The 24,163-nt window shown below is 38.1% G+C and overlaps 1 long non-coding RNA gene across 3 annotated transcripts in view; it reads right to left on the reverse strand.

The window, feature by feature from the left end:
• Nucleotides 1-8,879: 8,879 nt before the first annotated feature.
• The window catches only part of LOC125904065 (uncharacterized), an 80,128-nt gene continuing 64,844 nt past the window's right edge, over nucleotides 8,880-24,163 (reverse strand). For 2 of the 3 annotated variants that reach the window (XR_007451380.1, XR_007451378.1), the window contains 5 exons: nucleotides 24,096-24,163; nucleotides 19,615-19,641; nucleotides 19,395-19,496; nucleotides 11,469-11,663; nucleotides 8,880-9,012 (listed from right to left, as the gene is read on the reverse strand). This is a non-coding gene — a long non-coding RNA (uncharacterized LOC125904065). The remainder of the gene's footprint in view (nucleotides 9,013-11,468; nucleotides 11,664-19,394; nucleotides 19,497-19,614; nucleotides 19,642-24,095) is intronic. The other variant, XR_007451379.1, reaches the window with a different exon arrangement.

Consider the following 24,163-nt stretch of genomic DNA (forward strand, 5'->3'; position numbering starts at 1 on the left):
TTCTATTTGTCAGTGTATACTTATCAGTATTGAGGAAAAGGGGGAGGGGGGGGGTGAAATAAGACATACAGGGTTAATAATTATTTATGAATTTTGAGACAATCACGGAGAAAATGAGACAATCAAAACTTTTTCTTTTCTCTTTTACTGGGAGGAAAAACTTTTGAATAATAATGAATATAACGCCTTAAAGTCAGCAGAAACAATCAGGGGTTTTGAGAGGAAAAATAAGCCTACAAATCATATCTCTACTCAGGTGTGACCCCGGACAGGCCTAACAATAATAATAATAATAATAATAATAATAATAATATGAATAATAATAAAACTGCTCTCCTGTGAAGAGTTTCCTTCCAAAATAATGATATCCAGGAATAAAGCAAACTTTCTCCCAACATGGCAGACCTGTAGTGAAGCTAAAAATATCCTGACTGCTGCCTTTGAGTGACATAAATGTAGTTTTGGACTTGCCCCTTTAAATAAATAAACAAATAAACAAACACATAAATGGATATAAATGTTTTTGGAATAGAACTCTTCATGTGTAAAATTATGCAAAGCAACGCAGCTGTAACACGAGATTTTGTATGTTTTCTGTTCTTCATCATCAGAGCCCAGATTGTCCACTTCACTTCAGTTGTGTGTGTGTGTGTGTGTGTGTGTGTGTGTGTGTGTGTCTGTGAGTGTATGCATGCCTATGAGCGTAAAACCTCCTGCGCATGTGTGCTGAAGGCCACCGTACAAACAACAAACTTCCAAATTCATAAGAAAAAAATAAAACACCACTCTCTCCGCCTCCACCCGGTTCTTAAAGACCCGCTGACCTGCTCTAATTTCCGGGTACAAGTTTAAAAGTGACCGGCGGAGGATGGACGGAGGCCTCTGCATGCTGGAGGTGTTTCTGCAGTGTTTTTTGGGAGGAAGTGAACAAACCGAGCGGCTCCAAACGCGCATCAGGCCTCTGCATCACACATACATATAAGGCTGGTGTCAGGTGGAAAACTTGTATCTCCAGATTACCAACTTTTGGGATTGGAAACTAATTTTAAAAAATTACAGAGCATGGTGATTCATTTATAACTCTGGAAACAGTTTGACAAATAAAATCTTAATTCCACTTTACCGGAGCTTTCAACCACATCTCATGGCCTTCCTCCACAGATGGGTCATGCAGCCAAGTGTAGCTACATTTCATTTTAGCCGGATGAAGTTTTTTTAAAAATTCTCTTGAGGGGTTTTATTCAAAACGAGTCCGTCACTTGCACAAAAATCCCCACAATTGGAGATACAAGGTTTCCAGCCAACTGCAATGATATATATGCAACTTACTTTGTATTTTTGGGGAGTAAAAGCTGCACAGCGAGCTTCAATGGCATCTTGAAAAGGTGCATCAGCTGGCCTCAGCAGGGAAGGAAGGCCCGCCATTTAAAATCTGACACCGATATCAGTGTTTCATGTGACGATATTACCTATACCGAGGTTTTAGTGCAAAGACATCGAGGTGTTTTCTTGTATTTTTGCTTTTTATTGACACATTAAAATTTAAATTATGTAGATTTATTTTAAACTGTTGCAGGTTTCACAAAGACCCCGCTTTTGTTTTTTGTAGCCCCCTAAAAATTCATTTTATTATTATTTAAATTTTATTTAGCCGACATTTAATTTACAAAAAAGCACAAAGATGTCTTTTCACTGCAGCCATGTTTATTTGGAAGTACTGGTGGTATGAATGATTTAGATAAAAAAAAATATATTTTATTCCTCAATAAATAATTTCTTTGGAACTATTCGGTTGCAGCTAGTCAGTATTAAACTACATAACTGACGACACAAACGAGCCTCTGTACTTTAAAATCAGCAAAATAATAACAAAAATAATACAAACTCTCACAATTAGATGAAGTTTTCTTCATGAGTATAATACATTTAAAAAATAAAGATAATTGGAAATACTTTTATAAATCTACATCCACTGATCTCCTCCTGTTCACAAGGAAAACGTCAAATCAAAGTGCACAAAAACTTAAAAACACATCAATGCAAATTTTTTTTATAAGCACACTGAATGAGCAGTATTCGACTATCAAAGTATTGATCGCTCTGGTATTGATCGGTCTATCCTCAGATCTCAGGTCAGTGCTGTTTGAGCTCTGAAACACAATCTGAATCAAATAAAAGTTGCCTTTGCAAAAATAAAAACTAAAGTAGCAGGAGAGAAAAGAGTAGCCATTTAGGGCCAATACGTGTCCTGTGTGAGAGCGATGGTATCAAAATATCAGTAATATAAAAACAGAAGATTTAGGAAATGAGGAAAATGAATTATGATGCAAATTTATTACAATTCAAAGAAATAAAGACATTAAAAAGAAATAAAATCCTGTTTATGTCAGGCTAAAATCCTCCACTTACTGCTCATGTTAATATTAAACTGCACTGTTGAATACATTTTTTTAATTGTCTTTTTTAAAAGTCTTTTTTGGGCCTTTAACTGCAAAAATACATATAATATTTTGACTGTAAATGGGCTGCCGGTTGGATTTAATTCAACTTGATTTCAATTTGAGTCTCTTTAGGTTTTTTAAAATTAATTCCTCCTGTATTTTCCTGTTGATATGGCAAACAGCTGAGCACACAAACAAACCAGAAGCTGCTTTCTCCCTCTTTTTTAACTATTATTTTTTTTTACAGTGCAAGACAGAAAAACTTATATAACCTCTGACCAAAATAAAAGCCTCCTGAAGCCCAAACAGAAGCTGACCTTGTCAACACACACACACACACACACACACACACATTAAGATACTGCACACGTAAACAAACATAGAAAAAAGAGGATATTATTAGCAAAATAAAAGCACAAATACAGAATACAGGTCTCAAATGTTGTACTACTTAAATGTTTAATTTCCCAAACAGCAGAAGAAGAAACCGGGTTGATTGGCAGCAGGATGCAGACTAATCTGATCCAGCCTCAGTTTCATTAATCTCGCTCCATGTCACTTTTATTTTCCATTTAGGTTTTGTAAAAAAAATATATTTTGGAGGGTGTTTTTTTTTGGCACTTTTGTTGTTAGCGTTCACTTGTATGAAGTCTGTACTGTTTGTTTTTGTTGCTGTCTGTCCGTTTGTTTTGGGGTTTTTTTTCAGAGAAACTAAACTTGATTAAAAAGGATGAAATAACCTGAAGCAGAGTTCCTGCCTGGTGATGTGTGCAGAGGGACGGGAAATATCACACTGTCGAAAAATGGTTTAATAAAAATCCAAAAGATGTATTGAGAGGCCGATCATGGATATTTGAATTATTTTTATTTCTTTTTTTTTTTTTTTTTTTTAAAGTGTGCCTCTCATTTACAGACGGAGGAAGCAGAAACATTTCACCCCGGGATGTTATTTAAACAATCTTTTGAATTAAGTTTCAATTAAATAAGTGATGATTTTTTTGAATTACAGAAGAGACTGTTCTGGTATTTTTTAAAGTTACTAATTTAAGTTTATTGTTTTAGAAGTATTAAAAGTAAATTTTCTTCCCCTAGTGACCGTCATTTTTAAGTGAATTTTTTTCATTAGTTGCATTAATCAGCTGTTTATTTTATTTTACTTTATTTAAATTACTGTGTGACTTTATTGTGGGTGAGTTTTATAACGCAAGACTTTAAAGGGAATTTCAAAAGTCATTTTATCCATTTATTTATTTATTTATCGTCTACAAAACAAATTTGAGAAACTTTCCTTATGATTTTTAAAAACAAAACCATTCACAGTTGTTACACAGTATGATGAAGAGATTTTAGTTGCACTTTGATTTATTGACTTATTGTGAAACATTTTTGTTTTCTTGACGACTACTTTAAGCGACTCTGCTCTTACAATGAGTCTGTTTATCGGCCTGATTTAGGTTTTATGAGTTATTATTTCTTACACAGTATTTCAGGAGTGTTTAGCATTTAATGCATCGATTTAGATTTTTTAGAATATTGGTGCACTTGCAGAATTATGGGTGATTTTTATTCTTCACAATTATTATTTGTTAAAAGGTTCATTTCACGGGTGTTTTTTTTTTCACTTTACATGACTGAGTGTGTTTCTTCTATTTAATGGTTGATTTTGCAAGTTTGCTTTTACACTTCAATGTTTTTGGAGGGTTACGGCCGACGTTTATCTTAAATTCACAGGAGAGGTGTAAAGAGCTGGACTATTCTGTGTTATTCTATTATTATGTTTCTTTCAGTCGATATTTTGGCGTCAGTTTAACAGTGTTAATGTCACATTAAGAGTCCTTTTTAAATTCCTACAGGCCTCATCGAGCAGTAGTTTGACTCTGTACCTTCACAGTTTGCTTCAGTTTTTATTATTTGCTAAGTTATATAGCAGCTTTATGAATGTTATGTTTTTCTGTTGTCTGATTTCAGTGCTGTGAAGTCTAAAATTAATTCAGTGAGTCTGGAGTTTAAACACAGTTTGAGATCAGTGTGTAATGTCACATGATCCGCTCGTGTGTGTGTTCATCCACCAACATCCAGCCAAGTTGTGCTTACCTAAAAATAAAAACTAAAAGTAGAGGAATTTAAAACATTCAAGTTTAATTGAAGCAGATAATTATGTTTTTAATATAATTTGTAGTATCTGGCCTGTCGTGTCAGAGTAAAAGTGTTATTCAACAGCACTGAACTTTTAGCTTGTTCATGAAAATTAAGAACAAAATAATTATTGTGTTCAGTGTTGTGGCTAGATGAAATTGTAATTTCTCCCAACTTGTGGTTAACTTTTAATTAATCATTTAAGGGCATGAATATTTATGTTATCAGCATAGTGCCTAAAATTCAGCACCACTCAATTAATATCAGAATTATTAGTTTCTTATTGAATCTACAGCCCTCCTCTGCACGTTCAGCCTCCTGTAATATTCTTTTCAGTTGTGATGTGGTTATTTTTATTATCATTATTATTATTTTAGAATTTTCTATGTTGACCAAAATTCACTTGAACCCTTAACATACACATAAAATATTCCTACAGTAGCTTGAAGTCCTTGTTGTGGTCCTAAATAAAGAAGTTATACTCAAGTTTTAAAAGTTTTACAGCAATGTGAATATTCCATTCGTCGTTAATTGGCCTGTGGTACGGTTATAAGCTTTTGGAAGTTATATTTATTGCATTATATCACCCTTAACAACCTAAATGAGATGTTTTTATACCATTTTTAAAAAATAATTTCATCACCACAGTATAATAGAAAAACATACAATACAAACATACAGTGTAATAAATGATTAAATAAATAAATACATATAATTTTTTTTTTAATAAAAATTACAAATTTTGTAATAAATTACTGGTGATCTAATATAAAAACATATGACGCAGCACATTAAGTAAAACAATAAAATCAACACTAAATGATAACAGCGAGGAAGTTGCATATCAAAAAGATTTTTGTGTTACGTTAAAAAAACTGCAGGGAAACAAAGTGGAGAGTGAAAGCAAAGAAGTGGTGAAGTCTTTCTGTCTGTGTCTCTGTCAGTCTCTCTCTTGTCTCTCTGTGTCTAGGTTCTTATCTCTGTCTCAGTCTGTGTCTCAGTCCATGTCTCAGTCTGTCTCAGAGTGTGTGTCTCACCAGTCTGTGTCTCTGCAGCTTTAAGAGTCTCTCTGGGAGAATTTAGGTCAGCGCAGCGCTTCAGTCCGCTCACTTGTTTTGGCAGCTGGGGCGGCCCAGAGAGGCGGGGCTGAGACGAGGGGGAGGGTGCGTAGTGATGTCATTTTGAGCCAGTGATGTCACACCCAGCACATACTGGACCAAAACCACTAAAACTTGAAGAGCAGCAGCAGGGTCCACAGCACCAAAAACCTAGCCGTCCGGTAAAGGCCAGAGCCGGCTAATGACTGGTGGCCCGCTGCCAGAGCACTGCCGAGTGTGCCGACATTCAGCCACAGCTGAGTGAAAACACTGTTACTGGAGCTTTAATGTCTGTGATGCTTAATGCAGAACTCACTGTATCTTAACGCTGCTTTATGGCATCACCGTGGTGCTTTTCTGGCATCATTACAATACTTTATGGTTCTTATCTTTGAGGTGCTTTATGGTATCTTCATTTCATGTAGTGCTGCAGTAATAACCATATATTATATTGGATAATATTAGCAAATCTTCTGGAAAGTCTACAACTGCTTGGGTGGAACTGCAACTACTGATTATTTTCATTACTGATTAATGATTAATTAAAGGGGAACTACACCCATTTTAAGAATTCATTCATTTTATGCCTATGGTCTAAGACAGTCCAAAAATATCAGTAAGTATGAACAACTCTCTCCCAAATCCAAAAACTAGAGTGCTAAAACTCAGATTTGTGATGTCATAGGGTATAAAGTCTGTAGCTGCTCCATTAAACGGTAAATTTCCTGTAAAAACGTAAGTGTATTTTGAAAGAAGACAATGTATGTAACAGGCAGAACTTGACACTGCACGCAGAACGTCAACAACCAACGCACCCAGGGTACCCTGCACGTCGTTATCTGGACGTGGAAGGTCCATGACCAAAAGTCAATTTGTGACGAGGTCGGAGTCAGAATGTGTTGGAGTGTCACATATAAGTAGCTGGAACCTGTTAACGGTACAACATTTGCTTCTAAATGTAGTGGAGTAGAAGTATAAAGGTTGTTGGTGGGTGATGTAAAACAAGCTTGGCTGTTTATACACAGGAAACAAAATGGTGGCCGGCTCATATCTCAAATCTCATATTATAGTTAAACAGTGAGTTAAAATATCTTCCTGAAAACATCTGAGGCAAGAAATAGGCAGTGCAGTATCAGAATCTTGGTTTATATTTGATCAGCAGTGCCTAGTTTCACCGATCTGAGTTGGAGATAAAGAGAAGGGCGGGGCTCTCTTTAGACATGCCTCCACACTCTTTTCGGTCATGGTGGTGGTGAGCACTCAAAAATGAGAAAGTACAATCTGTAGTTCAAGCAATGGCTAAAGAGCCAGAAAAAATCATCGGGATGATGCGTCATCTGGTGGATCTGAGCTGGCAGATAAGCAGAGAGCTCTGGCGCTGGTTGGATGGAGGCAAGTTTACCACAGTTCATTTACACACACTACCCACGTTGTTGTGATAGAAAGCTGGCTGAGAATCAGCAAAGTCTCCCTTTAAGTTGAGTACTTAGCCTAGAAATGGAAATGTACTTCGTGACATTCCACCACTGCAGAAACGATTCACAGGATATCTACTGTAACTGTTTCAAAAGCTGCAGAAGGTTGTGAACATGTGAATCTGCAGACTGCAGCTGTGTGTTTTTAACCTGACAGTGACGACATGTTGAGCCCTGCAGGCCTGATAAGTGATGGTGATTGAGCGTTTGGACTGTCCACGTCCCCTACAGGAACATAGTTTTACACTCTGTCAGCATCACACACCCACACACACACACACTGCTCTCCTGTTAAACCACTGGAGGACGGACCAGCTAAGAGCTGGACAGGATGTGGACGTCACATCAATGATCAACAGTAACTGACAGTTGAATCATTCTTTCTTTTACACAATAAACATCTCGACGTTTAAATTACACATCGTACGATAACATGGCTGTAATGTCAGCGATATCACCCAGAGATTTGTGAAGGGCAGTTTGGGCTTTTTGGCATCATGAAGCAAATTTGGGCAAAGAGGGCGGAGACTGGGTGTCCTCACAAGGGGTCAATCTTATGTTCCCAGGGTCCTATGTTCCCCAGCTCTACATTGCACATAATGGGAACATGAAATAGATGGTTCACAGATCTGTGAAGAATCAATAAATAAAAACACGACAGCTTAGGGTCACAAGAGGTCAAGGGCCAGGTTTAATTCCCATTTCTACACAGTTTTAAATTAGGAAAAAAGACGTGGAAAAGGGGGTCTGAAATCTTAAAACGCACTTTTACTACTCACTTCTAATCTTACATTTTAATCCATCCATGGCTCTTCATCTGATGTGTTTCATGTATTGATATGCAGAGTAAATCAAAGCTATTTAAGGGACAGTGATAATAAAATAACATCATTAATGAGTGTTAACTGGATATTGAACGGGGGAACATAGGACCCTGCAAACACAGACACGCTCCCCTTCCACGGGGTATTTCTCGTGAAATGGCTGCGCTCCGTTCTGCTGGTGTGCTGCTTGTTATGTAGCAGCAAGAGCGGAAAAATCTTTTTTCAATGGATTGTAGGGAGCACATGAGGCGGAGGGTGACCTTAAATCTCTATCAGCTGATAATCTAACAGCAGCAGGTGGTCAGGATGCTGTCAGGTTTTTGGAGTGAACCCAGGCTGACATTTTTGGCAAATCCTTATTTTCCATTTCACCAGAACACACGATGAAGAGACTGATACCACTCTCACAAACATATCACGTTAATTAGTGATCTTAGAGGTGCTGGTAGGAGGATAATTCAAAAAAGCTTTCACACAGACAAACAGACTTAAATAAAAAATGGGCTTATTAAGTATAAGAGAAAAAACATTTTTTTTGTGTTTGTTCCAAACTAAATTAAATCCAATTGTGGGAAGAATGTGAGATTTTATTATTGAGCACATCTTTGCTGAGTCATAATTGCATGTAATCGCTGCTGGATTAAGTCAAATACAACAAATTAAACATGCAGATCTACATGACTACATCTAAAATCTTCCCTCTAAACTATAAAACCACAGAAACCTCTCAGACAGAGCTGCTGATTTTATTTTTGGAGGTCTGACATCGGAAAGTTTGACGTACGTTCGTATCATCCAACAGTTTGTTCCAGTGAGTCACGAACACTCACCTCCTTCCAACACTACAGCCTCCAACAGCTACAACTGGGCTGCAGTGATGAATAAAACATGCACACTGACCTTTGACCTGCTCACTGTTTGCTGTCATGTCTCTGATCCACAAACTGAAGCAGATTTTGCAAGTTGTGGTTGTAGCTTCTTTGAGACGCAGGGAGAGATGAGGCCAGACTCCACGTTTTGTAGACGTGTGATTTAAGTTCTGCAAAACAGAACAAAATGCTTCAACAACAAAGTCAAAAATACCCCCAAAATTATATGCAGTTCACTATAATAGTGGCATCAATATTTTTAAAACCATGTGTCCTTTATATTAGACAAAAATAAACATTATCAGCCTCTCATTTCAAGCAGGCAGCGGCCATTTTTTTTCCCCAAATCTTTTTATTGGGATTTTTCAATAGCATGACATACAATGTAATCAAATAGTATGGAAGGAGATATGGCTGTACAGCTGCATGTCAACTGCTCCTCTAAACCTAGTCCCACCCACCCACCCACCCACAAGCCCACCCAGGCAGCGGCCATTTTGTTGGCCAGAATGACAGCCATCTCTAGCAGATTTTATCTGCTGTAGCAAGCTAGCCAATCAAGCTAACGTTCACTCCATGAATTATCTGAAAAGTCTTTCTCATGCTGAGTATATGCTAATTTTTAGGTTCATACGTTTATTTATGGGTTCCACTGGAACATGCTGACATCCTTTAATGGTCAAAATACACTTTATTTTCTTCATACTTAGCCTCTGTGCGAACACCTCTGTTCACCCTCTGTGCATGATGGTCAGTTTTAGCGCCTGTCTCTTTAAACCTGCCTCCCAAAAAAGCCCAAGTCTGCTCTGATTGGTCAGCGTTTCTGGGTCTTTCATATCTGTGCTCTCCGCATCTCTGCACTGTCATTGCATATAACTGGACGTGTTCCAGCATGAATATGATCCAAAGATTGGGGAGAAATTAACGATAAAGGCAACCAAGATTACATGTATCCCCGATGTTAGCATGTAGCTACATGTAGCAGTGTACTTGCCGAGATTGACTGTAACAGAGTATAGCGGCACTGTCTCCCATGAAAAATCACCAGTAAAGGTTCAAAACCCAACCAGACATGTTTCAGCAGGAATATGATCCGAAATCAAGAGAAATTTACAACATCGACAACGAGGTTTACATGTTGCCTTGATGTTAGCATGTAGCTACATGTAGCAGTATTCTTTCAGTCAGGGAAAGACTGTAATTGAGAATGGTGGCACTTTCTACTGTAAAAAAATCACCAGTAACAGCTTCTCAACCAAAATCTTTACAACCTGATGTGTTCCAGCATGTGGCTGCATGTACATTAGCAATGTAACTGACAATAGCTGCACTTTCTATTGTGGAAAATCACTGATAAAAACTACTAATCACAACCGGAAATATTCCAGCAGGATTCTGACACAAAACCACGGAAATGAAAAGACTACATGTGTCTTTGAGGTTAGCATGTAGCTACATGTGGCAGTGCAGGCTACGTAATATAAACACTTACAGTGGTATGCTGAGAGCGGATGATAATACAAAGACAACTGTCACGAGCTGACATCAGCTTGTCTCAAAAGTAGAAAAAAAACCCATTGGAAACCGAATATTACAAACGGTCTTAAACCTGAGGTGTTTGCTCACAGGGAGGATACGGACAAAAAACGCTTTGGTCTCTATAGCTAATTTCCCTCTTAATTATAACTCATCCGTTTACATTTTAATAAGGCTAAAAGTTACACATAGTTAAGGGTGGGCCGCTTCGAGTTACAGGCTGTATGCTATTAGCCTCCTCGGCTCCTCAGTCAGATTTACCTCTCACTCCTCCACATGTCCAGCCTCTCCTTCGATCAGATCACCTCTGGCTCCAAAAAAACCAAGATGGCAACAGCCGAAGTACCGAGGCAGCTCAAGGCTTCAATATGGGAGTCCACAAACTAATCAGTGATATCACGGTAGCTATGTCCATTATTTTTTACAGTCTATGATTGTATCTTGCTTGAACTACGCTACACTGGCCCTGCAATTTCTGGTGTTACTGCTCCATTTGGCACAAATCTGAAAGCTCTCGGAAAACATGCACAAATATGGACGCACAGTATTGACATCGAGCATAAATGAGCCATTAAATGGAAAGCTACAGTGATCGCAAAAGACTGACAGAGCATAGAGAACACTAACTCTTCTACAGAGTATCACAGTCTATATATTCTAACAATATTATTATTTTTATCTGTATGCAGTGGTTTAATTCAGTGGTGTTGAAATACTGAAGTGTGCGACTGAATAAAGATGCTGCTGTAACCAGAGCTGAGCTGTCAGACAGATGGCCCTCATGCAGGTGGATTACATCTGAAGAAAGGCATTCACAACCCCCATGGCTCAAATATACTGAAAGTACTGTTGTATTCATGCAGACCATTAGTGCTAGTTAAATACGACTAATCATGGTGAAGTGAGTCAGAAAATATCTAACTCCTTAGTCAACATAATGTCTGCATTAGGTGAGCTGTATCACTGCTGTTCTAACATTTTGACTGCTGCTTTTTTAGGTCACACTGTTAGCTGTGATGCTAACAGATGTGGACTGACTAGTGACACATCCTGTTTTGACATTTTAGTTTTAATAAAAGCTCAAGCTCACCCTCTGTGATTCTGCTTGAACTATCCATCTTTCTTTTGTAGTCAAGTCCCTGATGAGTCTCTGCTGGCCATCACTCCACCATAAAAATATGGTACATCCATGTCAGAGGTATGCTGGTATCTTCCAAAGTTACAGTTAGGGTTGAGTAGAGGATTCCTTTTTTGTGTTTCCCTGAACAGTCTCTGCACTGAGCTGCTGTGGAGGAACAGAAACACAAAAAGGGTGAACCACTAAAGTTTTATTTAAACTTCGGATAAAGTTTGGAGTAAAGTTTGTACACAGAATTAGGATTGACTCCTGACTATTGTGATCAGACTCCAATACATGCCTATATATTGGCGTAAAGGTATTTACTCCAGTATCTATGTATCTCTATGTCCTAAGCACTTTCAATGCATTCTCACTCCGACCTCATCACATATCGACGTTTGGTCACGGACTTTCCACATCCACATATGACGTGCAAGGTTCCCTGCGTGTGTTGGTTGTTGACGTTCTGGGACATTGTGTCAAGTTCTGCCTGTTACACGCATTGTCTTCTCTCAAAATACACTTCTGTTTTCACAGGAAACTTGTATATACAGTCTCTCTTTCAAAATAAATACACTACGTCTGTACAACACCGCAAATTGATGTTTTTTTCCTTCAACAACAAAAACACGTGGTTAGGTTTAGGAAAAAAGAACAGGGTTTGGCTTTAGAATCTTATGGGACACGAACACCGCTCTCACAGGTGAAAGTTGGTGTTTGTTGGACCCATCCACCACAACTCCCGCCGGCCCCACTCTGACTTTAGCTACCTTAAATTTCGTCCTTGCCCTGCCATGTTTCCCCCGATGTTCCCCGGCGCCTATAACCCGGGAACATCGGCCACAACCGGCTGCGTATCATGCCGACATTAAAGGACACCTTTTTCGTTGGTTTCTGAAGCTACAAGTCACTGCCCAAGCCCCGGATTTCGACGACTTCAGAGTGAGACCGGGCTTGCATTTTGGATGGCTACTTCATTATTACAAAAAAAATCTTAAGGTTTGGTGAATCAGTGGTTCTAGCTAGCAAGTTCACTCACAGGTTAATGACATAAGACTACACTCCACTCGACAATGAGACCGACTTCATGTTGGAAGTGACTGTGTGTGTGACTGCTCCACTGCAGTGTGTCGGCCCTGGATAGTCAAAGGTTTTTTTTTAAAGCCTTTAGGTTGTGAAGACCTTATTTTTCATCAAGTGTAATGTATGCTCCATTTTTATGACTTGACTGCTTTTTTTAATTACCAGTTGTACTTGTACTTTTACCTTCAATACTTACTACATATATTATAACAGAATTGCTTTTGATACCCAAATACAGTAAATATCAGATAGTTTTAGACTTTCACTCAAGTCTTGCTCCAACAGGTGACTTAAACTTCTACCAAAGTAATTTTCTCAAGTGTGCCTTTCAGGCAATGTTCTCGTCTGATATCGTAATTCATTTAAGCATAAAATGTTAAGGTATCTGAACAAATGATAAATGCTGTTGCTTTTCTTGTCATCTAAGTCCTAAAATTAGTCTAACAGTGACAACTGACTACAAGGAGTAGTTATCTTCCAGCATATAGGATAACAGACCAGTTTCAAAAGTTAGATTTACATGCCAAGTGACACACAAAGTGCACTTTTAAAATCCATGAAAGTACTCAGGAAAATGCTAAATATTTTTATAATGTTAACACTAAAAAGCAGTGGGGACAATATTAATACAGAACGAAGAACTGAACATGTTAATTTGTCTGTTTAAAGTCATCAATTCAGGTACTTTGCAGCCGCAGCAGCAGAAAACAACTTCAAAACAACAAGAATAAGGAAGCCTGGGGTCAGAAGTCACGGCATCCTGACCTTCTTACAAACTTAACAGGATGTTTAAAGGGAATTTAAAGTTCAGCCAGAGTTGAAACTGAAAACAAATTTAATCCTTAAAAATGTCTCAAATCCCTTCACTCAGTTTGTTTAACAATAACATCTGTCATATGATCAAAGCTCTGATTTAAACCTCTGCTCACTGTGGTCCACACAGCCTTTAAACTTTATAATACTCATTCAAAGGCTTTGTCTAATAATTAACTGATAGTCTGATCAATCAGATTTGTTTTAAATGTTATTATTGAGCATTTCAGCAGTTATTCACACCTCCAAATCACACACACTGTAAGGATTTATCGTGCGTTCAACAAGAAAGAAGATAACAAAACCTATTTTGGTTTTTGTGACAAAACCGAGAAGAAAATAAAAAGTACGTTTTGAAAACAAAAACTATGACGAAATAGATTTCACTTTTTTGTCAATGCGTAATAACTGAAGCCATGAAGCCAAATTAACCAATCACTGTTTAAATGCAAAGTCTTTAACAGCCTGCAACTGCACAACCACACATTGCTACTCCTGAAAAGATTATAAACACAATTTTTATAGGCAAAAAAACAGTTTCTTCAGGGACAAACTGGGAGAACATGCAGACCAGCACGCAGATAAAAGGTAAGCTAACGTAAAATTAGCGAGGGCTGTGCATGTTCAGCCCTGTCTCCTAGAAACGATGTTTATATACAACTGTGAATGTGAAACAACAAATATGTTTTACAGAAACGTAATGTCAAGTTAAAGGGCCAGTGTGTAAAATAGGTTGAAAACAGTGACATCAGTGGTTAAATTCTAGATTGCAGGGCTCACTCGCTCACCCCTCCCGTCGGGTAAATGACGGTGGCCTCGTAGGACCAAAAGCCTTGCGTAGATACGAGTTTTTCAGGAGTAGGTCTATCTAGCGACAAGGTGAATATTTATTTAGAAATCTAAACCATGTTACGATATTGTAATGAATGCCTCACAAGCAGGAGACCAGAGGAGCGTTCGGGAAAAAGGCCCGTTTATTTGAGCACTCCAAAAACTCCGGTAACACTCCAGGGGGTAGCACGTAAAAGACTCCATCCCAAACTCTGACTCTTCTAGCGTAACACACACACTTCATACACACATACTCACTTACAGTACCCAGCGGGGCAGCCCTCCCCTCTCTCAATCTCCAGCCCGCACACTGACTGACAGCTTACCACACTCACCACTGGGTCGCTACAATATTGTAATATTGTAAAAAGTAATGCACCAAAATTCGCACATTCTTCATAATCATTAGCCAATAATTTGTGCATAACCCACATATTTTGGAGGGCTGCGATCATGTGACCATGCACTGATGGGAGTAAGGAAAGAAGCGGCTCAGAACAGTCCAGTTAGGAGGCAGACTGGGCTGGTGGATGGGTCACAAAACACAGGACTTTCCCCAAGAGACTGGGGTTCAGAGTCATTTTAAGGTACGTCCTCTCCATGTTTCTTTTCCTCAACCTAACCACAATAACTTTACTTGCCAAAACCCAACCGTTAACAACGTAACTTTCCGTTAAGGATGTAACATCATTCGTGAGGCACTAATTCATAGAATATCATATGAAGGGTTGTATGAGGATATGTTGGACTGTGACATGTCAAAATGTCTGCTGTTAAAAAAGGCCTTTAAACAATTAACTAAGTGATTCTGTTTTAACAGTTTGTGAGCAACAAAATAAAGAATAAACAAAAACAAAAACAAACATTGACCAAATGTGACTAAAAGACTAAGATTAAAATTCAATGAAAATAAGATGCCAAAATTACCTCTGGGTTTGACTGAAAGGAGTCTTGGAGGTTGGATGCCAATGATTTTGCATGTACACTCCCAAATTAAAAACTGAAGATGGATTTACAATTTAAAGAGACAAGATTTCATAAGAATATACGCACTCTGTCGAGATGAAAAGGCATCTGAACTTGCAGTTAGTTCTTCATGAGACACTAAAACTCCCCCAAATACGAGAACATGGTAACAACCATTATGATAATAACAATAATGTCTGTGGGCTCCACAGAATAAAAACATCCCCTGAGTTCAGCCCACATACATAAGAACACACACCGTGTGTCCTCCATCAATACTCAATTCTCTTTTGTCTGCCATCGTGTCAGGTATTTCCGCCCGTAATCTGTTTGATAGCGACGATTTCAGAGATCAAAACATGCGCCTGCAGACATCGTCTCTGCTGCTTCCTCGACACTCGGCCCTTTCATGCTTCAGTGAGCCAGAAAGGCCTTCAGGACGGACACACACATCAACGGCACGACAAAGTCCTCTATAGAAGCCGAGGGACACTCACACACCACGAGTCAGGTGTGTGAAGTATAGAGAAGACAGAGATGGTGGTTCAGAATGAGGCTGCAAAGTTTTATAAGATTAGTTCAGTAGTTTAAAATGGAAATCACGTGTTCTGCAACATCAAGAGTTCTGAAATATTATGTTGTTTTTGTCTAAAAATATTGTCTTCGGTTGGTGTAAGTAGAAGCGGCCATGTTTTGTCTGTTTCCAAGAAACTGCCAACTGTTAGTTTTATAACAAATTTCTGCATCAAACAAATGTATGAATGAACTTTACCTGCAGTAGGAGAGATGTAGTATATCATATTGTAATGTATCTTCATTCTAAAGTTGATATGTTATTATAATTGTGATGCGCAATATAGGAGAATGTGAGCTGTTTGTGATTAACATCATAACTGGTGTTCTGGTATTTGTTATGCATTAAAATTCAAGGACCCAGGATCCAAACTAACAACTCTGACCAGCTCTAAGACTTCAACTGCTTCATAAAATACTTGACATAACACTGTCTCCTGGTAATTAAGCTTACATGTTATTAATTTATAACAGCAAATAAGTTTAGAGAGAAACGTAATAGGCCTGCAGCAGATGGTAAGACTTGTTTTTAGCTGAGCTGATTTCTGGACAACATGCAGCCCCTACCAACTGGTTGAAAGGAATGAATCAGAATCAGAATCAGAAATACTGAATTGATCCCCAGAGAGAAGATATAATTTGCTACAGTTGCTCCGATGTAAAGAATAGAGAATTAAAAGAAGTAAGGATAAGAGTATGAAACAAGAGTGTAAATATGAAGCAATAAATAAAATGTAGTAGAAATTAAATTTGCATCAAAATAAAAACTCTCTCTATTTGCCAGAGAAAAAAATGAATATGTCCAAAAAAGCTGAGTTGGAAAATAGTAAGAAAGATAAGAAGCTATCGGGAGCAGCTGCAACACACATCTTATCATGTTGGATCCTGCTGATACAAGAGCAGGAATTTGTTCCTCACTCTTCTCCTTTTGTGTTTAACTCAAACGAGCGTCACGTTGTGTGAAAAAGCTGCTGAATAAATGCTGTTACGTTTTGCTGCTTTGATGGAATGTTTTCAAGTGTTCTTTTGTGGCGACGCACATAAAGTGGCCCCTCTGGGCATCTGTAGTTGTCGACTCGTGTCTCACGCTGCAGTCTCTGGTTTCAGATTGGCAATACAGTTTAAAAACACTTAATTATGAATATTGGGAGCTGGTGGTGGCGGAGCGTCTCCAGGGGACGTGACGATGGAGCCTGACTATGTTTGACTACGTTGTGTGTGATGAAAATTTAAAAACTGAGACATGGTTTCAAACAATGTCTCATCTTTGGTGTCTGGTTTCTGTCACGCTCAACTCCCTTTTATTTACCACACAGCAGGGCCGACACAGAAGAAACACTTTGATATTTATAACATAGACTTCAACATGGAGCCAAAACCTTTTCATACCCCACATGAACTTCTCCGCAGTTTGTCTCCTAAAACCCATTAAGACAAACCGCAAAGGCTCTCGATTTCACAGAGATCCCTGAGCAGGTTTGGGGCCAGTGGAACAATGCAAACACACCTGGACGTGTAATTCCTCCATATGAGCCAATGAAGCACTGAGAAGGTTTTACCGGCTCATTTTGCCCTTCACTTCACTTTACTGTTGGTCACAAAGTTATTTTCGGTACAGCACGGGAAAAAGACTACGGTACACACTGTTAGCAGCACAGCATATTGGCAGACATCACATGCTACATAGCTGTGATCGGTTCTCAAAGGTTTTCCTGAGCTGTAGATTCTGTTAGAGAGAGGAGGCCATGGAAAATAAGGTATGTCATTACCGTGTTTCTTTTATTAAAACCAATCACAGTAACTTTGCTTGCTTAAACCTAACCTCCGTAACTTTACATTATGTTTGTAACATTATTCGAGGGGCAATTATTCATAGGATATCATACGAAATATTGTATGACGATAGGTTGACAGATGGTAGTAAAGACCAGAGGTGGAAGAAGTCCTCAGATCTTTTACTTAAGTTACAGTAGTAACAAAGCCGTGCAGAAATACTCTATTACAAGTTAAAGTCCTGCATTCAAAATCTTACTGAAGTACAAGTACAAAAGTATTAGTATCAAAATATACTTAAAGTACCTAAAGCAGAGGTACTCATTATGCAGAGGGTCCATTCAGTATAAGATATATTTTAGATTATAATGCATTAATGTGTTCATCACTTAACTATTCCAGCTGGTAAAGGTCTCGGTAAAGACTTTTTATACTGTTGGGCAGATAATCTGCAAAGTAACTAAAGCTGTTAGATAAATATAGTGCAGTAAAAACACAATATTTCCATTTGAGATGTACTTTAAAGTATAAAGCATAAGTTATGATTTTCCTTAAAGTCCTTGTTAAGGTTTCCTCAGAATAAAATCAGTTGCACAAAACACCCTTAAGTCTTCTCCTTAAGGTATCCTTAAAATGGCCACTTAACTATTTCTGGTTTTCTCCTTGTCGTGGTCTTATACTAAAGGAATCCCTAGACTGTTGCACAAAAGATCTTAGCAACAAAAGCAAGGTGGAAAAAAAAAAAAGCTTAAGGTACCTCTGACTCGTTCTTAACTGCAGCATGACCGAGTTTATGGTGATAATGAGAAAAACTATCACACCCTGAGAAGAGCGTTCTGCGACCAGGAGAACCCAGTGGAGACACTTTTGATTTTACACTTTAGATTTGACTGAATTCATTTTCATTGTAATTTCTTCCTACAATTAGTAGTTTGTGCTTCCTATGATTGTGTTCCTCCAGAAGTTTAATCTTTTCCTCCTCTGACCAGTATGGTTTTCTTGTTTTCTTTTCTTCTGCAACTTTATACTATCTAACTATATGACAACTTTGTGAGACGATAACAGGCATCACAACTGTGAGTCCAGTAGTAAGTGAATTAATGTTTTTCCTTAACTAAGAAAACCTTTGAAGGGATTCTGTGCAACTGTGTAAGTCCCTCAGCTAAGGAGAAACTAAGCCTCAGTGTCATACTACTGTTGAAAACTTAAGGTGTTTTGTGCAGCTGGTCCCAGTACCTTAAAACTGTACTTGAGTAAATGTACTTAGTTACTTTCTACCACTGGGAAAGACTGAGTCGACGCCTGCTTCAAAACAGACTTCTCTCTCTTTCAGGATGTTTGTTTGTTTCCAGCAGTGCCTTGGAAGCTACATCTGATGTGGTTAACTGCTTCGGCCTCCTTACAGTCACTCAATCACTTAAAATGACAGGATGAATATAGATGGATGACATGTTGGATGTCAAAGGACTGTTAAGGAAAGGTGAGTCAGGAGACTGCCCCTTTAACATGTGCATCTAGCCTACATCTCCACAACACTTTTATTCAAAATTCAAACTAGTGTTTGAACATGGGAAAAATGTATTCAGTCTGTGATTATGTGTTTAATGAAACATTTACAGTGAATGTGAACTTGGGGCATTGCCGTAAAAGAGCTTAATGCTCAGCCAATTTTCCCTTAAAAAAACACTTTCTTGAACTGAACTGATAACATACCTATGATGTCAGCTTTGGGGGTCATGCTACTGACACACTGCCACTGTATTTAATGCTAATAACAATATATTTTAAGTGGTATATCAATGTAATCTTTAGAGGACGGTGTCCTGATAAATACAGGAAACATTAATGTTCATTTACCTCAGGGTGACACCTGCTCTATCCTGTGTTTCCGTCCACAGTGCCCATTGTTTTCTCGCCTTGTTGGAAAAAAGTTTGTCTTTTGATCAGTGAGACTTTTAACTGGTTAAATAAAGGAGAAGAAAGAAAACAAATGTTGATTCAATGTTTTCACAGAAAAACTTGCACTTTACTGTGCATATATTATTAATATCATCAACATTATTGTGCTGCTACTCACCGTGAGTTTACATCATGAAGATTCAGCCTGAAACAGAAGAGCAAACACGTCTCTCAAAATGAGATCATCTTAAATGAAGCAGATTCAGTCGACATGGTTTAACTTTTTTGAGATAAATCAAATTTGTTCACATATAACAAAGTCATTAGGGTGCACTGTTGATATACAATAAACCATTTAATCTTAGGAAAGGATCACTGTTTATTGACTTGGGACTATTATGCTGAGCTTAATTTAGAAATCTTAAACTCAGAAGTATCAAAGTATTGTGGACGTCAAAAACTCTTAGCTTCCAAAACATATGTCAGTCTCATAAGAGACTGGAGCAAAAATATTTAATTGTACTTCATAAAATCATCCAGACATTGTTTAAAATCCTTAAATTCAAGTGCTAATACATTGTCAAAGTTTCTGTACTAGTGTGAAAATGCTGCTTCTTCTTTTCTTAGTTTCTTAGACTGAGAGTTTTTCTACAAAATCCTTTATAACAAAAGAAGCCAAAGTGTTGAATGGGTCAGCTGAACAAGACCTCTGTCCAAACAAAATCTGGCCTAAAATTAAAACTATCTAAATAAAAGCAAACAAGCTCAGAAATCTGCACAGACAGTGAACATCACGTCATGGTTCTGGTGCTACGAAAACATTTCTAGCCAAAGTGTTGAAGTTGAGCCCGTAGCCTTGCAACATGTTGAGGTGTAAAGGAGTAGGACACATTTTTTTGGTGGCGTGCCTTTGTGCTGAGGTTTATTCTGGTCAGCGGCCTCTGAGCCTCTGTGTTAAGTGGCATCTAATCTGCTGCAGAGCTGAAGTTTAAAGCGCGACTGCTCGGGCCGCTGACCCCCGTGCTGCTAAACAAAGTCCTTCACAGGTCATTAGCACCCTGGACTTCCACTCAGCTAATCCCGACCTGCACAGCTTGCCGTTCTGACCGACACCAGGATGGGGAGGAAAGAGTGGACAAATATTTGAGGGTCAAAGCTGCGAGCCAGAAGAATCTGCATCACCACAAACATGGAAAAACTCCTCAGGGCTTCGTTAACAAAACACTGATGAAAGTTTCTTTCCAAAAGTAAAGAAAACAGTTTAAAGATCAATTCCTTATCGAATATTTGTGAAGTTAAGACTAAATAATCAACAATAAACATTTTAAAGTATCACTAAACTGTCGTGGACTGAAATCTGGATGATGAATTTTGAATTTTCTCAGTTTCAGATATTTTATTTATCTGGACGTTAAATGACTTGAATATGTTTGTATCCTCTCTCATCAAATACTTCATTTATACATTTTCATACACTTTAGCAGGAGCTGCTCATTCTTAAAAACTCCAACAACTCCAACAAGTCAAACACTAAATGATCCTACAAAGTGCTGCTGGAGATCATGAGTCGAGGTCACAGCATGAAACTACAACCTGGATCCAGCAGGGCAGAAAATCACACTTGCTGCTGATATAATTAAAGCAGTTTCACATTATTCTGTTATTAACATCTTCTGTTTCTCGTCCTGCAAACCTTTATTAGCACCACATCATGCTGCTGACACGAGCAAATCCTGAGGACTGTTCATCGTCGGTTTGCTACAAGGACTTTAATTCTGCTCGTCAAAATAGTCATGTAGTTAAAATGCTGTTTGAGTGCCTGATTAAATATTAAAAATCAAATATATTCAGATTTTTTACAGCTGTTTCTGTATGACTTTGTGCTGCAGAGCTCACGTGTTTAATATCACAATTATACAAACTTTCAAACCATTTTAATCTTTTATGCTCACTGTAATGATTTTGTTTCCCTGAGGATGGTAGGAATCATCAACATAATGGCTGCACTGTGAGACTGGTGGAAATAAAAAGAAGTTAAAACACATAAATATATAAATATTATCACTTGTTAATGTTCTATTTTATGTCTCACAACTTAAAGCTGCTCTGCATGTGTGCAAAATATGGTTAGAAATATGTGCTGTTTGTATGAATTTTAAGTACTTGTTCCGTAAGTATCGTCCTTTTAGGAGAGAAATATTGTTCTTTTAACTGCACACTCATTTCAGATGTATTAACTGGTATCAGATGAGTGTTTTAACATGTAAAACATCAGTTTGTAAAATATATATTGTTGTAGATTTAACTATGAAACAAGTTGTACGTTGACATTAAATGCTGCTCACATGTGCACATGAATGAATCAGTATTCCAATAATAAATAAATAAATAACAAAATATAATTTACAGTTTTGCATCATGAACACTTTTATGTTTGATACTTTAAATGCATTTTGCTTTTATTTAGTCCAATTTTAAATGCTGGACTTTAATAAACAGTTTCTTTTCAATTGTGTTGCTATTTTTACTTTAAAGATCTCAGTTCTTCCTCCACCTCGGGCTGTTTCCTCAGATTGCTTTGCATGGCTACACACACTGGAGAGGAGATATTATAACATTTGCTGGGTCCTGTTGCTCTGCGTGGCTCATGAGCTGGAGAATGCTTATGTTTGTATTTTTAAATCTGTCACTTGATCAGTTTTATACCACTGTGGCACGGACTGCAGTTGAAACCCGAAACGCTGGCATGTTTACAGAATTGCTGATTAAAGTGTGTTGTCCTTATAAATAAAGAAAATATGGCAGAAAGCAGACAGACTCTGGTGCTTCAGTCTCAGACTATGTTCACACTCGTAAAAGTCTGGCACATTCTCTTGTTTATTTTATTCAGGATTTGTTTTCTGTTGAAGCTTCACAGAAAATAAAAATCATCACCTTCCTGTCACTGCTTGTGAACACACACATCTCCTCAGTCTGGGTCCACTTTTTAAAAAAAACGTACTAAAACTGCATCAGCTGGGTTTTTCCACTACAGTGGCTGAAAAAGGGACGACACCAATATGTTAAATTTGGACTATTTCATTTCCTAAATCTTCTGGAAATTAATTACGGCCATCGTGGGATGTTAAAACTCTCCTCTGAAGGCAGACTGCAGCTTCAGTTCAGTCGCTCAAGTTTCAGCTCAGCGCCGACTTAAATCAGAGCTGATTAAAACATTTATCTGACTGTTTAGGATTATTTGTACAATTTGAAATGTTCTATCCTGTAGAATTTTTACAGGCCGAATTCTTTTCATTTGTGGTGTTGCATTGTCTCACTGTCCCTCTGCGATCTATAAAGTCTCACCATTTAACGCCAGCTCTTTAAAATTAACATCAGACTGTTTTTTGGATGGTACAAAGCCACCGGCTGCTCGAGGAGCAACAACAGGAGGGAAAAGTACGAGTACTATGCAAAAAATGACAAACAAATACCTTGAATATCTGCAGCTTACTCATTATCACATGTACCAAGTCTGAGTATTTGTGAGGAATCCAAAGTGACTCTGAGGGTCTCAGTGATGGTGATGTATTTTTTTTCAAATTATACAACAGGTTTTTAAAGGGTTTCATAAGCCCGAGGGTTCACATGAGGTTTCCACCTGGAGAGGGGGAAAAAATAATCCCTCAATTTTAGCCAAAACAAGACAAATCCCCAAAGTGGGAGCGACTGAACAGCTGTGAATCTGGAAACAGAAAAAACAGCAGAGAAACTTTTTTGCTCTCAGAGAGACACAGACCTAAAACAATGACAAGAGCTGATCATAAAACTTAAAAGTCTGTGTTGCACTTTGCAGCGTGACAGGAAAAGTGTGTGAAGGTTTATCGTCTTCATGTTATTTCAGAATCAAAGTGATGGTAAAACACTGAACTCTGCATCACAAACATCACTGTGAGCAGCAACAGGAGTGCCAACACACTTCAGGTCCAGCTCATCATCATTAACACACAAGCACACAGTCGCTGACAGCTTGTGTCACATCATGTAATCTCCACGTTGTTGTTGTTGTTGTTTATGATTGACGTCTGCGGAGCTGTAAACACCCGGATGGATGTGCTGCTTTTCAAAGATGTGAAAGTCCAGAGGAGGAGAGGAGGAGAAAGAGGACAGGAGCAGGATTACTGGTAAGACTGCACATCTACTGTGTGCTTCTCAAAACACGCTGCAGTAGACATTTAGTCCCGTCGCAAAAAGTTTTCTGAGATCATTTTAATTGTTTGCATGTAACTTTTTGTTTCCAGCTGAGCAGGTGTTTGAAGTTTCTGCCTCATTTTAGCTCTGTTGTACTTTGTAGACAGAAAAACTAACCAAAATATTCAGCAAGTCTCTAAACCTGTTTTTATTCAATGACAAAAGCCCCAAAAGATTTGTTTCAGATGTTTTTCAGTTATTATCATGATGTGAGTGATGTAAACAGCCTTTCCTTTCTTAAAATGGACCCTCTGAGAATAAAATAAAAAGTTTACTGGTAGGAAATCTCTTTAAGGTTCTGATGCCAAATATGCAGATTATAATACAGCCATTTAATCCAGCAGTAAATCTAAAATTCTGCCTGCTGGGTGAGAGTGGGATTTGACTGAAAGCAGTCTGTTGTAGTTTCCTGATTCAAGTGAATCTTACCTCTGCAGGAGTCAAGTTTTCGTCAACTTGTAGCATCTGTCCAGTTTGTAAATCTGTTTTCAGAGCAG

This window comes from Epinephelus fuscoguttatus, linkage group LG16 (genome assembly GCF_011397635.1).
Source record: "Epinephelus fuscoguttatus linkage group LG16, E.fuscoguttatus.final_Chr_v1".
NCBI classification, from domain to species: Eukaryota; Metazoa; Chordata; class Actinopteri; order Perciformes; family Serranidae; genus Epinephelus; species Epinephelus fuscoguttatus.